Source organism: Peromyscus eremicus, chromosome 20 (assembly GCF_949786415.1).
Source record: "Peromyscus eremicus chromosome 20, PerEre_H2_v1, whole genome shotgun sequence".
NCBI classification, from domain to species: domain Eukaryota; kingdom Metazoa; phylum Chordata; class Mammalia; order Rodentia; family Cricetidae; genus Peromyscus; species Peromyscus eremicus.
This window is the reverse complement of record NC_081436.1, coordinates 19,866,980-19,872,900: the sequence shown is the minus strand read 5'-3', so window position 1 is coordinate 19,872,900 and position 5,921 is coordinate 19,866,980. Positions and strand designations below refer to the sequence as shown.

At 46.4% G+C, this 5,921-nt stretch overlaps 1 non-coding gene across 1 annotated transcript; it reads left to right on the top strand.

Moving 5' to 3' along the window:
• The first annotated feature begins 3,589 nt into the window (after positions 1 to 3,589).
• LOC131897268 (U6 spliceosomal RNA) lies at positions 3,590 to 3,696 on the top strand. Its single transcript, XR_009375624.1, has one exon. It is a non-coding gene; the product is annotated as a U6 spliceosomal RNA (small nuclear RNA).
• The last annotated feature ends 2,225 nt before the right edge of the window (positions 3,697 to 5,921 follow it).

Sequence of the window (5,921 nt, the reverse complement as noted above, 5' to 3'; positions counted from 1 at the left end):
ACGCGCGGCCACGCCCACGGCGCACAGGACCCGGCCTGGTCCCTCTACTACAACCAGTCGGCCGAGAGCGCTCCACTTCCGGGGAGGTGTCCTAGCAACCGAGGACGCGACTACCGGCGGCGCGACTGCTTCCGGATCTGGCTTTTCCAGACGGTCTGCGAATCCTTCAGGGCTCAGAAATGAGAGCTTCAGGGGCGTGGGCCAGCGGGTAAAGGCGCTTGCCGCCAAGCCTTATAACTTCACTTCTCTCTCTGGGACCTACCTACGTGATGGAAGGAGCGAACGGACACCTGCAGGTAGTCCTTTGAGCTCCTCTTGCGTGCTGTGCTGTAGTGAATGCACACATACAATAAATGTAATTTAAAAAAAAATTAATGGGTCAGGAGAAATGGCTCAGAGGTTAGAGCGTGCTGTGCTTTGGCAGAGGACCGGAGTTCAGTTCCCAGCACCCTTGTCAGGTTGCTCACAACCACCTACAACTCCAACTCTATGGGATCCGAAGCCTGAAGCCAATGGCTTCCATGGGCACCTGCACACATGTCACACACACACACACACACACACACACACACACACACGCACACACGATAAAAAAATAAAAATAGGGCTGGAGAGATGGCTTGGCAGTTAAGACCACTGACTGTTCTTCCAAAGGATCCAGGTTCAATTTCCAGCACCCACATGGTGGCTCACACCCTTCTGTTAACTATGCATGTGGTACACAGACATATATGTAGGCTAAACACATATACACGTAAATAAGATTTAAAAATAAAAAATAAAATTTAGAAAAGACAGGATTCAAGATGACAGGCTGAGCCTGGCAGCTGGAGGCCAAGGGAGTTTTAGGCAGGGTGCGCCATTCTTCAGTCTCCTCTACTGTCCTTCATTTTATCATCCAGGAAATGGAGATGAGAATTAACTCCTATTTCCAAAGTTGTAGGGCAATGTGAACATTCCACTCAGCATGTAGTGATGACAAGAGGCGGCCCTCTCAAAGGACTGTGAAGCATTCCTCCAAACAGTGCATGTTATGTGTGTATCTGTTGAGCTGTGTGCTTGTGTGTGTGTGTGTGCGCGTGCGTGTGGAAGCCAGAGGCCATCCTCAGGTGTCTTTCCTAAGTCACAGTCCACCATGGGTGTTTGTTGTTGTGGTCCCCACTTCCTGAGCTGGAAGCTGCCATGTAGGGAGACTGGCAAGCTTAGCAAGTCCCGGGGATCTGCCTGTCTCTGCCTCACAACTGTGGGATTGCAAGCACATGCCACCATGCCCTGCTTTTCTCCATGGGTTCTGGGGTGGAACTCGGGTCTTCCTGGAAGCACAGCAACGACTTTACCAACTAAGCTATTAATTTATTTATAGCGTGGGGGATGTGGGTGCATGGTGCCATTGCTATGTGTCGAGATCAGATGAAACTTGACAAAATTGTTTTTTTTTTCCTTCTAGCATGTGGGACCTGGGGATCAAACTGCGATTGTCAGTCTTGGCAGTCACCACCTTGACCTCTTGAGCTGTCTCACTGGCTCCTCAACTGTACATTTTAAAATCCCTTTCTTGTGAGGCATGGTGGCCCATGCTTTTAATCCTAGCACTCAGGCCATAAAAACAGGCTGAGCTCTTTGTGAGACCCAGTTTACATGGTGAGTTCTAGGATAGCCAGGGCTACATAGTGAGATCCTGCCTCAAAACAAAACAAAACAAAACAAAACAAAAAGCCTCAAGTGGTTAGAGCAGTAGTTCTCAACCCATAGGTCATGACCCCTTTAGGGTTGAGTAACCCTTTCACAGGGGTTGCCTAAGACCATCAGAAAACACAGATGTTTATATTGCAATTCATAACAATAGCCAAATTACAGTTATAAGTAGCAATGGAAATAATATTTATGGTTGGGGGTCACCACAACATGAGGAACTGTATTAAAGGGTCGAAGCATTAGGAAGGCTGAGAACCACTGGGCTATAGAGCTAGCTCAGTGGTGAAAAGCATGGCTTCTCTTCCAGTGGACCCAGGTTCGATTCCCAACACCCACACAGCATCTCACAATCAACTGTAACCCCAATTCCAGGAGATCTGGTGCCCTCTTCTGGCCTCTGTGAGCACCAGGCATGCATATGATATATATACATATGCGAAGGAAAAACAGACACTTTTTTTTTTTTTTTTTTTTAATTTTCGAGACAGGGTTTCTCTGTGTAGCTCTGGCTGTCCTGGAACTCTCTGTAGACCAGGCCTTGAACTCACAGAGATCCAACTACCTCTGCCTCCCAAAGGCATGTGCCACCACCACCTGGCAACAAATTTTTAATTAAATAATAAAAGTTATTAAAAAAGAAAAAAAGAACAATCCCTCCCTTTAGGAAGAGATAGCCCACCAATAAAAAAGGAATAGATCTACATCAGCTCTGAGAACCATGTGGTTTAAACAGGTCACATCACCTTTCTGGGCCTCAGTTTTCTTGTCAGTAAACTGGAAATAACAATTTTTACATAGAAGGTTTGTTGGGGCTGGGCCTAGTGACTGAGGCAGGAGGATGACTGGAGTCCAGGAGTTCTGGACTACAGTGCCTTACACTAATCAAGCATCATCACTATCAGCTGTTTGATGGAAGTAAACTGGTCCAGGTTTTTTTCTTCCAGGAAAGATTCTTGAAAAGAAAGAGAAATAAGTAAATAAGTAAGTAAATAAATAAATAAAGAAGCCATAGTTGGTTGAAAGCCTGCCTGTGACATTAGCACTGGAGACGCTGAGGTAGGAAGATGGGGAGATCTTGGTTAGCCTAAGCTACCTAGCAAGACCAGAAAGTGTTGTGGCCTTGGCATGGCACATGGTAGCTGCCCCAATACTTGTTGGGTTAGGTCATAACAGAGGAGCTGTATGTATGCAGCCATGCCTCCCCCGGGAAAGAGCGTGCTGGAGGCAGCAGGAAGAGCTGCACTCACAGGCTTGCATCCCGTGCTGGAGGCAGCAGGAAGAGCTGCACTCACAGGCTTGCATCCCAGCTCTGATAGCTGTGTGAGCATGGGCAAAGCCCTGCCTCAGATTGCAGTTTCCTCACTGTGAGTGAAACTGTGAGGAAACTGTGAGCGGTCTAGGCAAAACGTTTAAGCCCCTTCAGAACTGCAGCTAGAAAGGTGCCTGGCAGGTTTGACCAGTTCCTTTGCATGCAGCCTACAGGGCCTCACAGGACTGACTCACCAGAAGCCAAAATACTGTGAGCCCCAGGGAGACGCACAGAGAAACACCTCAGAGGAAGGGTCATGGGAAGGGCCATTCAGCCAATGTGGAGCATTTGCTGGGAGCTTCGTGGCTCCATGAGTAAAAGATCAGAAATGACAGACTGCTGTGGGATAATCCTTCTGTACACTGTGTGAATATATGTTGCTGTGATTGGTTTAATAAACAAGCTGACTGACCAATAGCTGAACAGGATAAAGTTAGGTGGGAGAGCCAAACTGAGAATAATGGGATGAGGAAGGGCGGAGTCAGAGGAGATGCCAGCCAGCCGCCAAGGAAGCAGGACATGTAGAAAATGAGGTAGCAAGCCATGAGCCACGTGCCAAAGCATAGATTAAAAAATGTGAGTTAGGTGCTCGCTTCGGCAGCACATATACTAAAATTAGAACGATACAGAGAAGATTAGCATGGCCCCTGCGCAAGGATGACACGCAAATTCGTGAAGCGTTCCATATTAAAAAAAAAAAAATGTGAGTTAGGCTGGGTGGCAGTGGTGCACATCTCTAATCCCAGCACTCAGGAGGCAGAGCCAAGCTGATCTCTGTGAGTTCAAGGCCAGCCTGGTCTACAGCATGAATTCCAGGACAGGCACCAAAACTACACAGAGAAACCCTGTCTCGAAAAACAAAAAACAAAACAAGTGAGTTAATCTAAGAGTTAGGTAGTAACAAGCCTGAGCTAACAGCTGAACATTTATACTTTATATTAAGTCTCCGAGTCAGTTATTTGGGAAGTGGCTGCTGGTTATTTGAGAGCGGCTGTGGGACAGGAAAACTCTGCCTACAACAGACTGCCTCTCTGTGCTAATCTAATTATGTAAATTTAGTTTTTAAAAAAGCTTCAAGGAGTCTGAGACAGATTAGGCAGCATGATGAGACCTATCTCAAAACAAAATTAAAGCACACACATACACAATACACAAAGCACACACATACACATACAATACACAAAGCACACACACACACACACACACACACACACACACACACACACAAATACATAATGGTCAGCAAGAAAAAAGAAAACATAATACAAAATAGGCAACTGGGCCTGCAAGATCATTCAGTGGGTAGAGGTGCTTGCTTCTAAATTTGATGACCTGGGTTCACCAGCAGCCACATGATAGAGGAAGAGAATTGACTCCTGCAAATTGCCCTCTGACCCTCACACAAGCTGGTACACGCGTACATACACACACACACACACACACACACACACACACACACACACGCACGCACCCCATGCACCCACTCTCTATACTTTTTTTTTTCAATAGGCAGAGGGGTGGAGAGATGGCTCCATGGTGAAGAGCACTGGCTGCTCCACTCACAACCGTCTGTAACGCCAGGTCCAGGGGATCTGACACCCTCTCCGCCTTCCAGGGTCACTGCACACACGTGGTGCACAGATATACATGTAGGCAAAACACTCACACACATTACAGAAAGATAAGTCTTTAGATAGCAAAACAAAACAAACCCTAAGCCCAGACCTACTATTTGAGCCAAAATCTGATTACTCTCTCTGTGGGTCTCATTCTCTTTCCTTCCTTCCTTCTTTCTTTCCCTCCCTTCTTCCTTGTAAAATAGCAGCTGTCTAGGATATGTGTGTTGGTTTGAATAATGGCCCCCAAAGGCTCATATATTTGAATGTTTAGTCACCGAGGAATGGCAGTATTAGAAAGGATTAGAAGGATTAAGTGGTGTGGCCTTGTTGGAGGAAGTGTGTCACTGGGGGTGGGCTGTGAGGCTGGCTTTCATGCCAGGCCCAGGCTCTCTTTCAGCTTTCAGGTAAGGATGGAGAGCTCTCAGCTTCTTCTCTAGCACCATGTCTGCCTGAGTGCCGCCACGGTCCCCGCCGTGGTGATGGACTAATTTATGAAACTGTAAGCCAGCCCCCGATTAAATGCTGTCTTATAAAAGAGTTGCCTTGGTAAGAGTGTCTCTTCACAGCAACAGAACAGTGACTAAGACAGTGTGTGAGGCCCTAGGCGTGCAAGAGCCCAGTAATGGTGATGATGATAATAATATTGTGCTGGGCAAAATGGCTCACACACACTGGCCTGAGCAACTCTGACTAAATAAATATCTTGAATATTATTAAGGCTGGTTCCAGGAGCCCAGAAGAGAAGCTACGGCGAGAATTATTTTCGGGAAAAGAATCTAAGTACACTAAGCTCTTTTGTCCGTCCACTTTATTCCTCTGGGATAAGATCCTATCTACATAACTTCAGTTGTTCCCATGCCTTGATCCTTTCTTGCCTGATTTCTCTCTACACTTACTTATCTGCTGTCCCCTCTATGTTCTATCTTAATTCTCTCATCTTAGTTCTGCCCCATCTTGGTCTTTCTCATCTCGTTCTTCCCCATCTGGCTCTTCCTCATCTTCCATCTCATTCTTCTAGTTCTCCCATCAAAATCCTCCTCAGTCTCTGAGGTTTACAGTTATATACCCATGCAACAGCAGTGCTCTAGCCAAAGCAAGGTCGTCAGGTGTGAAGTCTTACAGGGTCATAAAGGCAGACAAGAGTTTTCCTCAGGCACTGACATCGGGCTTTCTTTTATAACCCAAAAGGGGAGAGGTAAAGGAAGAGGTCAACTGAGAGCTAAAATTGGTTAATATATCAGAAAAAAGGAATTTATGTGCTCAAACTACATTCCTAGGGGTGGTTAGCTAAATGTTAG